Source organism: Haemaphysalis longicornis, unplaced genomic scaffold (genome assembly GCF_048455015.1).
Source record: "Haemaphysalis longicornis isolate Haplotype H1 unplaced genomic scaffold, Haemaphysalis longicornis Haplotype H1 scaffold_5, whole genome shotgun sequence".
Taxonomy (NCBI): Eukaryota; Metazoa; Arthropoda; class Arachnida; order Ixodida; family Ixodidae; genus Haemaphysalis; species Haemaphysalis longicornis.
The window spans coordinates 130,919,008-130,939,683 of NW_027526385.1; the positions used below are offsets into that span (position 1 = coordinate 130,919,008).

A 20,676-nucleotide genomic window follows, 5' to 3' on the forward strand; every position below is an offset into this window, starting at 1 on the left:
CCTTCCGTACTTTCTGGCTTCACGCAGCTGGCATACCTTGTATTCAAGACTTTTCTTACACTAGAACATTTACTCCAACAAATCGCTGATGGCTTCTTCAGTAAGTCTGAGTAAATAATTTTAAATTAAAAAAATTGGGGGTAAATGTTTACCACCTCGCATGAATTTACAGTGGCCCCTGTTTCGATTCAACAGTGCTTCAGGCGTAATCTAGCACAAATAATAAATTGGAAGAAATTTTACTCGTAGGTTAGATAACAAATTGCGGCTCTTTTGTAGCTATGTTCCGCACAAGAAATTCATATTTTTGAGTTTTGTGAGTTCATTGAATCTTTCTAAAAAAATCAATATATTTAAAATTAGGGCAATTTGTGTGTACCTTGGTAAATGCTTCTTTATATCAGACGTTGAACAAGTAAATTCGCTTGGCCTAGGGGTAGGCATGCTTCAAGAATAAATATTCAATATCGCTCCACAGAAATATACGAACTACCTCCAACATCTCAATACGCACACGAAAGCGTAAGCATTTTGAAATGAAGCCTACACTATCTATAAAAAACTTTATTCAAAGATGGGCTACCAATAATGAGCGGTCGGGGAGAAACTTCATTGACATGTTGAGTGCCATCGCTCGTATCATCGGTGCTTCATAAATCCCACTCCGTGATTTTTTATTTATTTTCACACACAATTCATTTTTCGCACTCCCCAAGCGAGGTATGCGCATTGCCCACTTGCCAAAAACTCAACACTGTATCAATCTTTATTAATTTACACTCAAAACCAAATGTCTTCTGTATTATTGTTTCACGAATAATGCTACAATATCAAGCCATTTAATAACCGATTGTTTGAGGTATCTTATGCGCGTTAACATATTTTACCGGTTATATTGAAATATATTGTATACACTTGAATATGACTTCAGCTACAAAAAGTGCTCCTGAAACACCATTGTACAAGATGGCTATATGAATTATGCGCGAATCATTGGACAATTTCAGTTCTTTGTATCATTGCCCTCTTTTTGGAAATATTCACTGCGGCAGTGATGCGAAGTTTTCTTAATACGTGGGATGTAATTAAAAAAAACAATTTCCTTGTGCGGACCGAAACGCAAACCTATGTATAGAAACATCCAGTTTTCTTGTCAGTGCGGCAGCGCATAAATAAATTTTTGCGCACCATGTTTTTGAACGGTTCTGAGGAGATCAATGTATTTATATTTTTCATTTCAGCGGGTGAACGGCTTTTTTTTTTAAATGGCGCGTTTTTAACAACTTTGCAGACAAGCTTGCCAACCTGTTTTATATCGGTATAATGGATCGCAATACACGCCTCTTTACCCACCACAAAAGGTGACCGCATTCCCGATTTTGCAGCGGGAAACAAAGAACTACCAAATGCCTGACCATCTTTTTGGTTCTTAAATTTCCGAAATCTGCTTCTGGTGCCCTGGTGTCATTTTTTTTCAAAAACAAGCAATGCATATTGAATGTAAACAATTGTACCTGTCAGCGAAAATTTTATGCATGTTTGCGCAGTCAAGGTTGGAAAAAATGTTTAGATTTGCGTCAATATTTCTTTTGTAACCAAGCTGTCATTGTTAGCAATCAGACATTAATAAAATGTCGTAAAATATTAGTCGCTGTCAACAATGGGCTTTCCGGCTTGTAAAATGCAGAAACACGATATTTTCCCGTTGTTTATACATATTATAGGAGGCTGTTGCTGTTTGGTAAAGTAAGGAACGAATAACAGTTAGGGAGCAATTTCTACAGGACAATAACGGATACAATAATTATGTATTTTCCTAAGGGGCCGCGAGAAATGTGGTGACCATAAGACAACATAAATAGCATTACTCCAGACGGAGAAGTAAGCTGATAGCGGTGTTCTTCAACGAAGAAAAGTAACCCATATACAATAACAGTGCGCTGGCCATTCATAATGCGGTCTTGCAGGACAGGACAGTAATAAAAATACCTCTGTCTATGTGAGCGTGTTTTATACATTTACCTTTAACGCTTCGTTTGGAATGAACCACACAACAACAATATTAGTCATCTAAGAACTTCCAGACGTTTTTTTTGCAGCTATGAGAAACAAAGTGAAGTTTTCTTTATTTCCTTCTCTTTTTTAAAATACCTGCTGTTACTTAACTAACCGGAGACCAACAGCTTACAGTCATTTTTAACCATTGGTCACAGTATGCGGTGTAATGTTATCTTTTTCTTTGATTCAAATTCATTCTTAACGGCAATGCAATTTTTCGATGTAGGAGAAAGTAATCAAATTATGTGTTTTTTAAAAAGGGCAACTGAAGTATCTGTGCGATTCGGTTGTCGCATTTAAATGTGCTCTACACCCCCGGACAAATATTAACATGGCGAGCATTATTTTAGTGGCTTCTGTTATTTACATCAAAATGTTAAAAAACATATCCTCGCTCCCCCATATGCACTTAGTGCATTACATTAAGATATAGTAATTATTAAGCCTACCCTCGAGAAGTGTTGATTGGATGAAGAGCTGGTTGATGTTTCAGACTCGATCGGTACCTCATTGTCTCTACGTTGATTTCTGGAGCTGCAAACGATATTTCGAAACAGGAACAAGGTGCAATGTAAGTGTTATCTTTTATTTAACAGTTTATGTCTACATTGCAACCTGTGCAAAACTGCTCGTTTTTTTTTTACCTAACGGTTATGCACATTTGCGTTTTAAATTGCTATAATTAGTTTGAAGTAAACTGAAGCAGCATTAAGAAATTATGAACCTAAACCTTAGTTGCTTGCTTAGTATAAAACCTCTATACAGATATCTGTTTTTTTGCGTAACCTTGTAACCTTTGCCATGGTATTTTAATGAGCCGATTTAAGAACCGCATTCCAAACACCTGCTCTAGCTTTATTCCTACAACGAAGCCGATAGTCTCATAACCGGTTTAGTGCGTGTTAGTAGACGAGGCAGGGCCACAAAAAAAGCCAAGCAGAGTGATTACTCTCAAGTTTGGTTTTGTGGTTGTAGCGCTTGCGTATAGGGACCAAAAAATATTTACTCTTGCTTTTTTGTATTCAAGATATTTACGTTGTTTAAGCAACATTTTATTCTCATGAATATGCGATTCAGACATCAGTGAAAAGAAGTTACCTAACATAAAAGGAACTCAAAGAAAACATTGCAGCTTCAATGATTGTGGTCCTTCTGCACTACCCCTTCGAGTGAATTTGGGCTGGTCGGTAATGCTGAATATTACTTCGCTGCAAACACAGGCCCCACTTTTGCAGTGGGTCGCCTCAAAGGGCTGCTTCTCATGAATATTTTGAGGGAGGAGGAGGCTGACAATGTCGCGACGTCAAACTCCGTAATCTGGAAGCATTATCAAGATATCATAGAGTAGTGCTCAGATATGAGTACAAAGTAGACCTGGATATAAAATTGCGCCAGAACAGACAGTTGATCAGTTAACTGGGTGTGGAGAGCAGGTTCACAAACTCGTATGAACGAGGCTGGTGTAGTCTGACCAAACGCATGAGTGCTTTGTTATGGGTATCCGCTGTGCTACATCCCATGTCTTCCAGAGAACAAGTGAGCCTTTGATAGTCGTGGCCTCCTGGCTCTCAACTTCTCATTGATTTCGCGAAAAGAGACCAGGACATCGCCAATAAATTCCACAGCTGCGTATTGATAATATCTGGTGCTTCGTAGCAGGGAGAGGGAGTTTGAATTTGAGGGGCTCGACGCTTCTGTGCCAGAAGGGTTCGAGTGCTGGCTCCCACGTTAGCTCGTGATTCCACCCGTTGCTGGAGTGGGCCGGGATGAATCTGGTGGAAATTTGTACGTGTTGGCGCTGCTTTGGTTTGGGGGCTAGCGCAATCTTCTGGGATTTCTTCTCGACGATCCCGCAGGGGAGATTTTACACGCCTCTGCATTTTCAGAGACTACGTAGATGACGGGGAGTTGCCTGGTGCCTGGCAAAGATCATGGCGATTGCACATTTTTGAATTAAAAAAGATACCTGTGGCAGCATTTTCATGGTGGAGGAGGTGTTTCCATTCCTATCGAACACTTGTGCACTCATCGATTGTTGATTAGGGCTGTTGCCGTGAATGAGAAGACCCGCAGTATACGTGTAGAGTACCGCTTTTAGCGCGAACGGACAAAAGGTGAGCTTCGATGAAGGAAGACGAACATGAAGCTCTGCTCGCTCGTACAGCGGCGAGACTTAAACGACACTGTGAGGTGAAAAAATATGATGAATAAGCAGAGTGGTCATCGCGAACATGACTGCATATCACTTCAAAACCACACCTATACCACACCCTTAGCGAAAAGATGCCGTATTTTTAATGTATTTTGAATGCATTTAATACATATATTAACTTTGTATTTATTTTGCATTATTTTGTCCGCATTCCAAATGCATTTCGAATACATTTACAATGTATTTAAAATGTACCTCGAAAATACGTAAGCAGTGCATGAAAAATATATATTTAATGCATTTTAAATGCATTAAAAATGCTCAGAAAATGTAATTTTAAATACGTGCAAAATGTATTAGTAATGCATTTTAAATGCACAGAAAATACTGCTTCAAATACACTCAAAATGCGTTACTAGTGTATACTAAATAAAACCTAAATACATTGAGAGATACCATGGCAATGTGTCTTAGGTGGAATTGTTAACGTTCAACTAGAAACTATCATATTGTGGTTTCAAAAAGTTTAATAGGCACTAGGCTAAAAATATGCTCCATTGTGAAAATGTAAACCGGCCATGCTCGGAATGCGGGCCAGCAAATGACTGAAAAGAACAGCATGTATGCGCACAAACGGGCAGTTTGAAAGTTTTTTATTGTATACCTCAGTCGAGTGGCCAATTTCGCCATTACTAAGTAGCAGAAATGAAGGCCTTTCAGCCACCTCGGTAGCCAGCGCAGATGAAGCGTTGTGCATCAGAGTCTTCGTACTTCGGATTCTCCACGCTGGAAATTTCACCAGCAGCTGCAGGGAAAAGAAAATGGGAAAATATTAGTGAAACACTTTTTTTAGAGGCAAATAAATGTCAAATCAATCAGGCCTTTTCTCTAGCCGTGCCAACGTCCCTCGCGAGCAAGGAGTTTTTAGTTTCCCCTTGAGAAAAAAAAAAACCCGCCGTGAAAACAATGCCCCTTTGAAGGACGTAAGACAATTTATGTAATTGTAAGCATAGTTTATATTGTCATGCGGCATCGGATCTTCAATACCATTTTTAAGAAAGAATTGTGGCCGGGAAGGGGGGGGGGAGGCTTATCTTTGGAAATTGTCTAGGGATAAAAATTAGCGAAAATTAGGAAAAAAAAAGACAGAGCTAAGATAACAACGTTAGCAAACATGCAACAGAGTTCTTAGAGTTATGCTACTACTTCTCTTTCGTAGGCGCTTGAGTTAACTTGAAACGGTGGCAATTTTAGTTTTCCAACTAACTAGGAAAAAACTGGTCTGTGACCTCCCAGGACGCTAATAAAATAAGATAGGCAGTAATCTTATTAACTACAATTATTGTTATGTGTTCCATATTTCGGCGTCACCTTCTTCGGAGATTACGTTCTAAAAAAATAGTGCGCAGCGAAACAATTTAAAAATGCATGGGCACGATTGCAGTAGAAAGCTTACATAAATGTCATTAGATTGGCGTGTGCACTCAACAATGCTTTCAAAGGAACGGCAAAGTAAGGGTATTTCAAAAAACAAGAAAAATTTCACGCTGTCCTTAAAATAACAAGCTCTTATATCGTAGGCACCTAACCGAAGCAATTAAAACAAGCAACGCCAGAACACGTGTATTTGTGCTTGCCCACACATGTAATTTTTTTGCTCTCCGCCGCACATCACCAGCAGGTAATTTTATACTTTTTGCTGTACACAGACAACGTCATCATTTACTTAGGGAGCAACGCGGAAAATAATTGTAAATGCTCGCGTCTTTAACTTACAAAAAAATATAAACGCCTGTTAGCTTCAGGGACCATCAAGTAAAAATAGTTGCTTCATAAATACTCGTGACACCTAAAAGAAACTCGTTGAAGTACACCCTTTAGACGCAAATGGGAAATTGAGGCTTCTAAACACACACAACCGCCAAGCTGCCCATGCTGTTTTCGGTGCCTTTGGGCACATTTCTGAAATTCTCCGGTGGCGTGGTCCAGCGTTAGCGCGTCGGGTTCCGCGTGTCTGTCACTCACGAGCGGCCGAAGGGCCTCTCGGAACGCGCACACGTGTTCGTGAATGCGCTACGAAATGAATACAGCAAGGAGGGAAAATGTTGCAAGGAAACACAAAAGAGGAAGGGGCCAACGTCCTGAAGTTTCGCGAAGTTTTGGGGGGAGCAATCGAAGGAACAAAAAGAGACGAACCCGCCCGGGGGACCCGTTCCGGGAACCGAGGGGTCTCGCGCAGGGAACTGGTTGCCTGCCTCGAAGTCCCCCTCCCCACCCGCATTCCTTCTCCTTCCTTCCTTTGCTGGTTCTTGGTTCTGGGTGGCGGTAGGAACAGAAACTGATTGTAACTTAGCGGCTACTCTCATACAGTTTGTCTTAGATGGACAAATAATTTGTAGTCCCTGGGTATGAAGCACCTTCGCTACTGCCACATGCACCAAAGATTACGTGGGTCGCTTTTAACACTTTTGGTCACTTCGAAACAGACGGCATAAACTCTTTTATGGCTTTAGTTGACAGAACGGCGACATGCGACCAACAAAAATCGCGAAGGCTGCTCGGATTCCCTCCGTATGGCCCGGCCACGCGCATTAGTCGGATGAATGTATGCCATAAACTGGCTTCCTTCCCCGTACGGCGGCTGCTGTGAACATGCGCAGCTGTGAGCGGCTGCTGCGAACCGAAAACAAAAGAAAGCTGCGTCCCTGGATACACTTCGCAAATTTCTCAACCGCGTAAACATGGACGGCGGACTTTCTGTGAACAGGCTGTGCTAAAAACGTTCCTGGCGGTTATGTGTTTAATGCAAGTGTTAGTCCTCAATGAGTACTCGATCTACAAGGAAACTCGTAGCAACAGTCCCCCGTCCACTCAGCAGGGCCGGAGCTAAAAATTAGGCGCAAAAAGGAAAGCACTAAAATCCATTTTTTTACGTCTTCTTGCTGTCGTTGATTTGTGAGTACATTCCCTTGCACGGCGTAGTTACGGTAGGAAATCTTGCTCGCAGGTGGAGGTAAGCTTAACAACCACGTGCGGATTTCGATTGCATGGCAAACATACGTCAATTAATTGTAGTGTGACACCGTACGCGCAAATAGCCGGTATATCGTGCTTACCTTGGCTAGACGGCCAACGCCGCTGCAACGCGCCGTCCAAGCAGACTGCGTCCACCCGACGACCGCGCGTTGAGGAGTCCGAAAGAGGAAAGGCCAAAGAAACGAAGCGAAGGCAGACAAAACGTGAAGGCGGGGTGCGCCGCTCAGCTCGCGCCGCCGGTGCCGGGCACAGAGGCGGAGGTAGTGAGCGGCAGTGAAAGGCGCCGAGCTGCTCGCCCTCCCAAGCATAGCCAGGGTTGTCCATCTAAGGCGAATATTTTTCAGAAAAAGAAAATTTTCCAAGCCTCCACAGCGATACCGTAGTAACAACGCTGGCAAAGTGCAAGTGTTTTCGTACATATATATACACGTTGAATTCGATGTTTTTTCTTTGCCGATTGCGTTGGAACACCGCCGCTTACATATTTGTACGCCGAGTTTCTCTCTAATACGCAGAGTTATGTCTGCTTTAGACAGCGCAGTAACTGAGAGTATCTCCCTCAGTTTCTTTTATTATAAGTAAACATCGAGGAGAAATTCTCAGTACGTTTTTTTATTTGAGATGTATTTTATCCGGCACTTCAGATATGCTTTACGTGAATCTTACAATTCAGCAACTAAAGCAGCGCCTGTAGTGTACTCGAAATGTATTTCGGCAAAGCTTTATGAATACATTTAAAATGCATTTTATATAAGTATTTTTCATGCATTGAGAGTGTATTTCTACCATGTTCGTTCGACAAACGTAAAAGGCATTTGAAATGTATTTCGAATATATTCGGAGTATATTTCCATGCTTCAGCACACTTTTAAAGTATACTCAGAGTGCTGCTCTAAATTTAGTTAGGTAAGTGTATTTTTAAATTATTTACAGTGCATTTACAAAATGATCGTTTGGCGGGAAGAAATACATTTTCAATATATTCTGAATGCCTTAAGCGCACATTCGTGAGGTTCAGTGCATTTTTAATCTATTTGGAGGGTACTTAAAAGCACTGTATTTTTCCCGTATTTTTAATAATGTATTTTCAATATTTACTAAAAATTGAGAAAATGCAATTTTTAATGCACTTAAAATACATTTACAAATACAAAGCATATTTGAAGTGCACTTCAAGCGTACTCGTACGCATTTCAAACGTATTACTTTTCGCTAAGGGCACCGCAACATTGTACCTAGCCAGGGCAGTTAGGCATTCGCTATCAACTAGGGTTAACGGAACATAAACCAGATATATTTTACTCTTCATTGTTACCTTATAAATACACATTGAGATATACGCGATTTTGAAAGTGAGTTCGTGTTTCGACAAAAATTGACAACCAAAGTGGACGATGTGGTTGGGTGGCCGCATATGCATGTTTTTGCGTCTTTCTTTTACTATGAAGCAGTATACCTATGACGAGCCAAGGAGATATTCGTGTCCGCCTCAGCCAAAAGCTTCCAGGCTACTACTGGCTACTTATGGCTACTAATTACACCCTAGCTACACGAACTACTGGCACAACAAGGGATAGAACCTGGCAACGAAAAAAAGTGGAGCGAGAGCCTGCGTTTCACCAACTAAGCAACGTCCACTTTTAAAGAGTTATCGTGATTAGGCTCATTTTGTTCTTTTCGCCCTGTCCCCTAGCCCTCCACTATCACCGGTGCTCATCGCGCATCTACGGAAATACGTCATCACCGCCATTTGGAAGCTACGACTGCAGCAAGCAGATGCGAAAGCTCGTCTACATCTGGAATACGTGCAGCACCAACTGATACGTGGTAAGAAGAACAAGGACCGAACCACCAGAAGAAAGAATGGGCCCGCATTTTAAGAAGGTGCTGCTCCTTCGCAGTGAAATTCGTTCAACACCCAGTCGTTGGTAGCACACTCGAGACACAGTTGCCATCTATGCTAGCAACTGACCACATCACACCAAGGCGTCTTTCCACCCTAAGATAAAAGAATCACATTTCCTGTAATTCATGTGCCGAAGCTATACGCGTGGGCTACGAGGCGCACCGTAATTGAACCCCCCGAAATAATTTCAGCCACCCGGGAGTTTTGGACGTTTTCCGATATGTCGGCGCACGGACGTTTCAGATTGTTGCATCCATCAGCAAAACGTCCACTGAGGCTGGGAATTGAACCCGAGTCATTGGGCTTAATGTCTTACCCATCAGTGCAATGTCTTACCCATTTATTCAACCCCGCGTGTTTTCCACCGGAACTGATGTCGGCACCAACATTACGTCACCTAACGAAAGCATGCTGTAAAGGATTGTAGGAAGACAATGACTATCAGCCGAGACGAACCCTAATAAATCACACCATATAAGGTCTATTCACAGGAATTTTCAAGCTGATTTTCAATAACCCCAAGATTCCACCTCCGCTGCATCTCAAGTGATAGAAAACGGGAGCAGCCACACCGCCAAGGCAAAATAACCCTAAAGTATGTACGGATGCCCTCCCAAAAAAAGCCCACGTAAGAATGCTCGGCGTGCATCTGGAGTCAAGCGGCAGAGCGAAACTCACAATCACCAAAAAATGGAAAAATATTTAACCAATTGAGCACATTACAAAACGAATACCCAAGAGAGGCGCGAACAAATTCCCCCGCATTTCCCCGAAGGGGAGTATGAGGAAGTGCGAAGCACGGGGTGATGCTATGAGGGGGAGTTTGTTGAAGTTTGGTGACATTTTGCCCGTTAGTTACATTAACACCCCCTCGTGATCACGTTCGGCTTAACACGCCTCGTTTGTCCCTCTGCGGAAATCTTGGTAAATTAACGTGTATGTTAGAGAAGGAGGAGCGCACCGCACCGCAGCGCACCGCAGCTGCGAAGCGCCGACCGGAGTGAAGGGAGAGGAGGCGCAGTCACGTGAGAGAATGCAGAACTAGCGGGTTTGTAGTATTACGTGTACACCACGCAGTTATCAAGCCGCTATAACGCCGCTGAGTCGCCAACGCACGCCGCTGACGACGTAGTTTGAATGCGTTAAAGATATAAGGCGCGTTACTAACACTGATATCAACGTCGCGTCCGTGGCTTAGTCGGTAGAGCGTCGCGCTGCGGCCGCAAAGTCCGCAGATCGAAACCTGGCGCCGGATGCTGTTTTTTTTATATAGTGTAGTGGCCTGGCTGGCGCGCCGAGAGAGGGTGTTGCGAGCTGGAGAGTAGTAAAGGGGCTTTAGGAGAGTAGGCGAGGGGGGAGAGGAGGCGCTATGCGAGCGCCCTCACGCGTCGGAAATCTCCCCCCGTTGCTAAGGAAGACAAGGAGCGCGCGCACCCGCAGCTGTTGCTATGCGGACTACGGCGGCGGACGATTCAGGCTCGCTTAAGAAGTGCATTCATTCCTGGCCAATCTCCCACGTGGGTATGTGTCATGTCAGCGGCCAGGCAGCGCGCGCCCATCTCCCCCCGTTGCTAAGGAAGACGAAAAGCGCGCGCACCCGCAGCTGTTGCTATGCGGACGGCGGAAGGTTCGGGGTCGCTTATAAAGTGCATTCGCACTTAAAAGAAGAAGAAACGGTAATACTCATTACGCCACTGATCACGAGCAAGATATTGCATATCCTGCCATGCCACTAATCTACCCGCACCACAGAACAGAGAAACGCCATTATCAGGACAGCATATAAGGCAGTTCTAAACCTCGCAATTTTGTCCTAGCGACTACTCACAACCAGTAGACCACAAGGGCAACAGAACTGACAGCCATCGATTGGTCTAATATTGTTACGTGGCGGCAGATGACACGGACCATGTAGCGATGAAGCGATGTATTTACATAATGGTTAAAGAACTGTTTACATAATGCCAAAACGGAGCCCGGCCTGGCAGCGCGGCGCACACAGCTCTTCTTCGTCGTCACCATCCTTGGTGGTGCGCCATGGCGCCACGGAGATTGTCCACCACGTCTGGTGACATCACCCCGCAGGTCGAAGACGACCGTCCCGGTCGACGCTGACGCCAGTTGGCGAATGAATTCGGATGAGTGTGCGATGAGAAATGCAGACTTATCGCTTGCCTCCACGAATGACGATGATGGTGTTGATTGATGCCTGGCCCAGCAACAGCAATGGCTTCAGCCGCGACGAAGCGCCAAAGGTCCTAAGGCCACGTCGGACGGAAGGGCGGGGGAATCCATCTTCGGCTTGAATGGGCACGGCTCATCTCGGCTTGTCGTCACTTGGGTCTTTCGGGCTGGGGATACCAGGCGGGGGACATCGTCGTGGGGTGGTCTCTGCTGGGCTGGGGCTGCCCGGCGCAGCTTCAATATCCCTGGCGGCAACGTCCATGCCGATGCGATGCGATGCTGGGACCAGGATGGGGATGACGAACCCGCACGCTCCACCAAATGTTACGTGGCGGCAGATGACACGGATTATGTAGCGATGAAGCGATGTATTTACATAATGGTTAAAGAACTATTTAAATAATGCCAAAATGGAGCCCGGCCTGGCAGCGCGGCGCACACAGCTCTTCTTCGTCGTCACCATTCTTGGTGGTGCGCCATGGCGCCACGGGGATTGTCCACCACGTCCGGTGACATCTCATGTTACGTGACGCTTGAAATACAGGCAAACGACGAAGACGACGAGAGACACTGGACGGTGCTCGGTTCGAGAAAGAAGAGGAGAAGGTTGGTCGGTCAGCTTGCGAACTGTTCGTTTATGCGCTGCTGCATGCAACCATCGCAGATTGTGTGAACAACGCAAATACGCCTCAGTTTTATCCTAACAATATAAAGGGAAGGCATTAACTACACGGGGGATAAAATAACATTCGGAGGCAAAGAATGGACTCTGGCAGCACTGAACAAGAGTGGTGAAGGTGAATAGGAGAGGTCTCCCTCCTGTAGTCGACCTAAATAGAATGTTGACGATGATTGCGATCAATAGGCCGACAATTTCATACGGTTTAGAAAAATCGCCGAAACCACTCCACTATAACTAACAGAGTGGTTGGGAACACAAAATCAAAACGGGCCATTGTATTGGAGACGGGCACCACGTCTGAAAAAAATGACTGCACGTCATGAAATTTACGTCATCGATCCAGCGACTCCGCATGAAACTTTCCTCTACGAAAATCATGGATCCAAAACTACACAAGGTCGGGCGATATGGCGGGATCAAGTTCATTTGAGGGAACTTCCAAAGTCATGAAACCACTTTATGCCCAAACTCCAGCATTCAGAAAACCACAGCACAGGAATTGTCGTAGTTAGCAGCTTAGGCAGTATTTGTGACCACGTGGGTCTTGCACGTGCCAGAACAACGAAACAGAAGTTGAAGACAACGTTCTTGCAATCCCCTTGATGAAAGTATGGAACAGAAACGCATGCTTAATTAGAGACTCTCAAAGGGCCTTATCCTGCTTTCTGCTGGCATAGTACCTACACACTTCGCTAATATACGCCCTTCCACAATTTAGAACATTAGTAGCAGTAACTGGACACCCATGCACGAGGGTCTAGAAGAAAACGATGCACTGACAAAAAGCTGGCGATTCTATATGCCGGTCACCTTGCGGTCAAGTCTACCGCGCTCCCCGCCAAAAAACGCTATGAGCGCCGTCTCATCCCATGCCTAGGAACACCATTTTTACCCTCGCTGCAAGGGGATCTCGATACCTGAGAATCGCAAACTCTGTGAAGAATAAACCAATACAATTACCTACAAATCTTAGCGGTCGAATATTTTCAGCAGGAATATTACACATTGCCCTAAAACTCTGCTAAAATCGGGTAAAACACCACAATCTTCGGCGCCATCTACCCATTTCCAAGGGCATAATCAGGAAAAAAACTGAAACACAACACGCATTTCTTTCGATACATGGGAAGTGGCTTTGACGAGCTCGTTACCTCAAGATCAGCGTGAGCTGATGAGAGGGCAAGGAAAACAGCTGCTGCATCCAGCACCCTAGACTTCAGGGTCCACCCTATAGCTCCCTACCATCTGTTTATCGCTTTCCCTAAACCTAAGCAATTTCCTCCGAAACAAAAATCTTTACTTTCTCTGTCTTTCTCGCTCTCTTTCGCAAAAAACAAAAACAAAACAGAAACAAACCCGGCACCGCTATCTGTAGCGTGAAGTCCTTAAGTTTGACGCCTCTTTTCAGTTCTAACTGCACTGTCCTCGTCGTGGACCCTTTGCCAGGGACGGACCCGCCAGCGTTCCGATCCACCTCAGCCACTTCGCCGTAGGCGGCGGGGCTCGCTCGGATGTCTTCGCCCGCGACGCGTTGGAACAGCCAGTGCAGTTGAGTCTGACCTGTTTGCCTTGCGGGTTGATTATGACGCAACACCGGCCCTTGACTTGAAACTCGTAGACAGCCGTCTTCTCCGTCTCCCTTGCGCTGTTGAAAGTTATCGCTCACACATGGTGGATCTGGTAGGTGCCCAAGGCGATTTAGGAGAGCAAACGAGGCCGTGTGAGCGTGTCCCTGAAATTTCCGACCTCAAACGGCCTAGCCTTCATGTCGCCGTGCAAAAAAACGCCTTCAGAACGGTGCGTTTACTGGGTAGTTGGGGCAGTATTACCTTCTAGTTTTCACCACCGGTTCCCATGGGCCTGATTCCGCGGCTCAATAGAGCTGCCATCACAGCTCCGCTGCAGCTCATGATTCAAACGCCCGAACTCTAGCGCGACCGGAAGTCTGTCTTCCACTCCCCACGTGTGGAAGTAGCTTTGATATCGGTCAGTACTCGGAAAGGAGATTAGGCTGCGCCCACACGTAAAGACGGGGAGACAGATGGTCGGTTGGATTCTGCATCTGCGGACGGGTAGGGTGCTTTTTTTGATGCGCCACATGAGAGAAGAGTGAGGGGGAGACAGTGAGATAGATTACGTCATAGCCGCGCGTGCCACCCTCCTGCTCTCCCTTCGAAACACGCTTCTCTCCGTTTCGTTTCTGCGGACGCTGCTGTGTTCGTGCCGCCGACCCCGCGACAGCCAGGTAACGGCTGGAATAGTCTCTGATTTCACTCTTTGTAGAGCCACGTGTGTGAGTTCAAGCGACGCCGCGTGAGTAATCGTTGTTGGTGTCCTTTACGATAGTCCACAGCGTGGATTAGAGCCAATTTTCGTAATTACGTACACTATGCTTCGATGCATAGTAATTCGGCAAAAAATTGCATTGTCGCTTCTTTATTGCCCTGAAGCTGGGAAATAATGCTCCCTGTGATAAATGGCTATGAAATAAAATACCGCATGGTGGAAGCTTCAATGCGCAATCTAATGTGCGCACATTTCAATTTTATTTTTACAGGCCTTCATCGGTAAAAAGGCTGTTACCGCTCTGATCAAACACCATTCTTTACTTCAGCACAACAAAGCTATAGCCAAAAAGACATGGCAGCTGGCGATAGGTTAGAGAACTCCACTCACATTGAACATAATTAAAAACGGAAAATGGTTGCGCCTTAGCTCAGCTATCCCTGGATGTTAAAACAGCTTGGATGCGGCTGATTCAGTTGTGGTTTCATTTCTTAGCCGTTTGATTTAGCTGTAATTTTTGTCCAGCTCGTAAAAAGCTGGCCTTTGTCTACTGTTGTGGCGCTCTCGCGGCGTTTTATAAGGGGAACGGCTCGCCGGACGATACACGCCGGGTAGTCCGACCCCGCTTGCCGGCGTGGCTTTTAGTTTCCAGCTCCCGCTCAATGCTCAGGAAAGACGGCCTCGCCTCACTCTCATTCTTGCCTGGCTCGCGTGAACGCACCGCGTCACGTGGTCAGGCGGTAACCAGTTCCGGAGAGCGCATGCGCCAAGCGAACTGTAGCAGCGGCAGCTGCGGCGGCGCACGCGGACCTCCTTGGAGCTGGGCCGGGAGAATCACGTGTTGCGTTGCCAAGTGTACGGCGCCGCTACGGCCGAATGAAGGTAAAATCCTCTGCGACGGCAAAACCACTGGATGACATTACGAAAGCTTTGCTTTAAAACTTAATCCTGGAGCCCCGCTAACCGGCAAGCCAGAGAAGATACATATAACTGTAGATATTAAAAATTCAAGCTGTGACTTTTCTGCGCCGTTTTGCTTGTAATTTTTTATGACATTTGAAGAGCATTGCTAACAAAGATCAAGGAGTCAGTCTACTTACCATTTTCTTCATCTTCTTCCTCAAAGATTGTTTTCATTGGCTGTTCAACTCAAATAAAAGGGTATTTTAAAGCCTTCTTTTTCTAACAGCAATGCAATATTGATAAGAAATTACTGCTGTGGCGAATACGGTGCTTGTATTCATGCCACTCTAATCTACCGATGTGACAAACTTGCTTTTACACTTGTGTTCCTTCATGCAATAAAGCAATTTGCGTTTATGCTACGTCATTCCTTAACCCCCCCCCCCTTTTTCACTATCACAGGAGGTCTCTTAACCCATAAATGTTTTTTCTTCAGTACAAAGGGTAAACATGCGGTAACTCAAGCACGCATATTGAGAAAAAACTGCGATCATCTAGAATAATGATTCACGGTGCAGGCCGCTTTGTAAAAATAACGAATGGAAATATAGGAGTTCCAGGAGCTGCCAAGAAACATTTCCGGAGTTTTGAATGAGTTCCGAAACTTCAAGACAGATTTACAATTTTTTAATGTCTCAGGCATGGACACTAGCATTTATATGTGCCGAAAAGTGAACCCATTTTTTTCTGGGTTATGGCGATAGAAATTCACTGTCATCTTAGTTCGACATTCGACAGCACGTCATAACTCGACATTCTGAACTCAATGAGTGTCCATCTTTTGCAGAACTCTCTTTATTAGGATAATAACTTAGATTAAGACAAACGCAATACAAACAACTTTATTACAAGCGTTTACAATAATTAAACAATCCCCGACCCATCACGTGGGCGCAATTTTGTCAAGAGTGTCTATATTTTAGGCAAGTTTATTTGGTTTTACTTCTTTTTTCTCTAAACGGCGCGTTGGAAGCCATTGATGTAAATGGTGAGGGAAAGTGAAATATATTGAGCCTTTCGCAGCTCGGTCTACGTGCCTTGACTCGAGGACGATTCCTTCTAAGTGTGTGGCGTTTATGTACCTGCGCCTTTCTCAGGCCAATTCGGGGGGTCCACCCTCTCGCAGTGTTGAAATAGGCTGCACTGTATGTCTGGTTGGTAGTATCGGTAGTATACGTCATGTTGGTAGTATCGGAGTCTTTCTGAAATGTTTCAGGTTTCACCCACGTACTTAGCAGGTATTGTATGCAGGAAAACTTGTATGTATTCGTTGGCGGAAACTCTTTTTATCCTCTGAACAGCAAAAAGGCCGGCCCCTAGGATGAATTTAGTTTTTACCACCTAGGCCACACAACGTTTTCCCAGCTTTCGCATCTCTCTGCAGAAGACGACAAAAATGAACAAAATATCTTGGAATTCAAAGACTCTATACGTTGTCAACTTTTTTTGCTGTATCAAAAGCCGCTTCAGCAACTAGGCGACGAACAATTTATTTTTGCTCCTTAAAAACTGTCGGTCAACCACCTTTTTTCCAAACTTCCACCATTTACTCTCCACCTCCCCTCACCTGCAAACCCACCTGCAACTGGGTACCATATGCTAAGCGGCAAAAGCGACGCTGTCATTATTGTCTAAAAAAAAGGAATTTGGCTGGAAGCAACCGTGTGCTAACTCGTACATGATTGTTCTAATGAGTTATATTTGATGTTTTTAGTCAACTGAATTGAACCTTATTTGTCAGTACGAAAACATTGTGTACAAAATAATGATACAGTATCGTCGCCTGTAAATGTAGACTCGGGCATTCTGCAAGGATCAGTATAAGATCCTCTAATCGTTATCGTCTTTGAAAAATGATATCGTTAGTGAAATACGCTTCAAGATAAAGCTTTTTGCAGACAACTGCTTTTTGTACAAGGAAATAAGCAATTCATGCTCAAGTAATCAGGCAGCTTGAAACACAAACATGCGCCTCAAAATGGGGGGAGACTTATAATTAAAAAAGTATATGGCAATGACCCTTACCCGCAAAAATATTACCATTACCCGCAAGTCGTTATTGCTATAAGCTTTCGCTCATAGCATTAAGAACTTTCACCTATCTGTCGTATCTTCTTAACATGCTTGGTGGCAATAATTTATTTTTATTTATTTTTTTATTGCACCCCTCGGGGCCAAAAGCATTACAAAGGGGGAGTGGGTTAAAAAGCAAAAAAATAACACATTGCAGTGAGTATCATAACAAAAGAAACATTAAAGTGCTCCTGAATATACAATAATGGCAAAATTCTCTCGAACATTGAGGTTATCATTAATATCAACAATGTCACGGGAAAGGTGGTTCTATTTGCGGGATGTGCGGGGAAGAAATGTATAACAGAAGGTTTTTGTGTTGCATGGTTTCAGGCCAACTTTGTGAGAGGGATCGATGTGACGGGAAGTGTATTGAGGTGCTGGAACTATTTTACAGAGTTCTGGTTGGCGATACAATTTATGGAACTGGGTTAGACGAAAAGCTTTCGACGAGAAGAAAATGTACGAAGGCCAAGTGTATTTATCATTGATCTTATGCGTGCACCTCGGTTATATAAGGACAAAATGAAGCGAATTGCATTGTGCTGTAAAAATTCAAGTGCAGTGGTTAGCATTTTGTGAGTGGTATCCCATATAGGCACGGCGTACTCTAACTTTGAACCTACTAGCATTGCAAAGAGCAACAGTTTAATTTCAGACGCTGCGTTGAAAACGTTTTGCCTTATATATTCGAGTATACGGTTAGCATTGTTAATAACGTATTCGATGTTGAAGGCCCAGGACAAGTTAGATGTGATGTGAACTCCAAGGTTCTTATAAAGACAAAAAATTCTGAAGCAGAATTATTAAGAAAACAAACTGACGGAGTGGTGTTTATACGCGATGCACGTATTACTTTCCATTTGTTAGTTGCGAGCTCCATCAGCCATTCATGACACCAGTTTGCGATACTAGTAAGATCAGACTGAACGATTGCGCAATCGTTGTCCATGTTAATTTCTCTAAAAATGGCTCAATCGTCGTCAGCAAACAGATGAATTTTACAAGTTACCAAGTAGTAGAGATCGTTGTTGTAGTTGGGAATAGGAGCGGCCCGAGCGCTGACCCGAGGTACACCGGAGTGTACGTCTCGTAGGGGTGTGTTATGGCCGTTGGCTGTTACGAACTGGGAAATATTAGTAAAAAAACATTCAATTTATTTCGGAAGGTTATCATCAATATTTTTTTGGCGTAGTTTATGAAGCAGCAGTTTATAAGAGGCCTAGTCAAACGCCTTGCTAATGTACAAAAAATACAATCTGCATTAGTAGAGTGATAAAGAATACGGTGACGACTGTCTGTGAATGTTACCAGTTGGGCTTCACAAGAGTATGATTTCTGGAAGCAGTGCTGTGCCGACGTGAAAAATAGGTTTGATCCAAGAAAATTAACCCGATGCAAATAAATAAGCCGTTCGAGCATTTTACAACATGTGCTGGTGAGTAAAATTTTGCGGTAATTAGCGGGACTAGATTTATTTCCAGATTTGTACAGAGGAACCACCTTCCCAATTTTCCACGCAGCGGATAACGTAAATGTGACCAGGGATTGCTGGGAAATTTGTGTTAGTAGCATAGAACAATGAGCATTTGCATTTTTCAGAAACTTTGCAGTTATTATGTCAAAACCAGTGGATGAATGATTCTGTAAACCTTCAATCAATTTGGAAATGCCAAGAACATCGACACTCACTTGAGACATGACAATATATTCGAAGTGTTGCATGGCCAGGAGCATACCGACAGTATTGTTAGAAACGATTTTTACAAAGGTGTCATTTAAGATCGACGCGCACATGTTAAAAGACACAGGATCGTTACTAGCGTCCTCTAGGCCAATGTCATCAGGAGTGGGTTGATTTATTACACGCCAAACTGTGTTAATGTTAGTCTGTAGCATAGTCGGCAGTACTGTAGAGAAGAAAGATTTTTTAGCAATTTTTATTGCTCGGCTTTAAGCTTCAGAAGCTACGCGATCAGTATCCTAGCGGGTTCTAGTGGTGGAATCTTTGGCTAATCGGTAAAAGTGCTTCTCGCAGTTACACAGACGTTTGATATACGAGTGGCACCATTGTGCGTGGGGATAAGATGTAACTACATGATTGGGAATATATTTATTCATTAGTTGTCGAATTAAACTCGAGGATAAATCCCAATTATATTCAACAGATCGGTCATACAAGTGCAGCAAGAATGTGTCGGTAAAGGCTGACAGTTCGTTATTAATAGCTTCGAGGTTAGCGTTCTTGTAGTTAAGAATATATTTCTTTTCGTTTTGTCCTTTTCTTGGAGAGCTTACGCAAATGTGAAACTTCGACATCAAATGACCACGAAGTCTAGCGGAATAAGGGACAGATGATGCAAAATTAGGTCGGTTCGTTAAGATAAGGTCTAAAGTACTTGCAGTGTTATTTATTGTTCTTGTCAGTTGTGTTATCAATTGGCTTAAAGAAAACACAGAGCACAAATAAAAAGTTACTTGCTACAGTGGAAAATAGCGATAAGTGAGGCGTTTGCGTGCTCCAACAAATGTTAGAAAAGTTAGTCACCCAGTAAGAAAGAGGCACGAGGAAGGAAATGTGTAAAAATTGAGTTTATTCTGTCATGTAGCTCATTCATAAACGTAACTGAGGAAGAAGGAGATGAATAGCAAACACCACAGACAATATTTTGATGGTGAAGCGTCATGGAAGCCCAAATTATTTTTAAATGACTCTTGATGTGTACGCACATGGATGTAATATCTTTTGATATGGCTAAAAGAACGCCTCCTCCTCGACGTTCAGTACGGCCGCATCGATAGATGGACAAGTGAGAGGCATTGCAAAAAAATTTCGTGTAGCGCCGATGCGTGGAAAGACATGCTTCTGTCATTGCAATAATGTGGGCGTAACATGTGTCAATCGCAGATGAGAACGACTCATGCTTGTTAAGTGCACTTCTTACATTGCAAAAAAAAGAAAATTTAAGGTGGAGGAAACGATGAACAAGCATTACCACTCCCCTCGTTTTCATACAATAAAGCAGGAGAGGTGGCATTGGTAGAACGGTTGGAGCGCTCATCTCGAGTTTCAATTTGCTGTATGTTGTCAATGCTAGTGTTTTAGATGTAACATTCCTTGTGTATAAATAATCTTTTGTAGCTCAGTAGGAGAGAAGGGTATCGCGGCTGACTTTTAGCGGATTCAATCACTTTTCTTCTTGCAATACGAGCTGTAACAGAGAAACCGCCATTTGCACCGATGTCCTTAATGTTTGAGTTGATGGTAGCTGAGGGAAAGTACTTTTTTTATGGTCGAAATTAGTAAAGTTAGCAATGACGGGGTGAGATTTGTTT

At 43.8% G+C, this 20,676-nt stretch overlaps 1 long non-coding RNA gene across 1 annotated transcript; it reads right to left on the reverse strand.

Moving 5' to 3' along the window:
• Positions 1–4,931: 4,931 nt before the first annotated feature.
• Positions 4,932–7,419, reverse strand: LOC144139399 (uncharacterized). Its single transcript, XR_013316184.1, has 3 exons — positions 7,327–7,419; positions 6,407–6,525; positions 4,932–5,015 (listed from the first exon to the last, which is right to left on the reverse strand). It is a non-coding gene; the product is annotated as an uncharacterized LOC144139399 (long non-coding RNA).
• Positions 7,420–20,676: the final 13,257 nt, after the last annotated feature.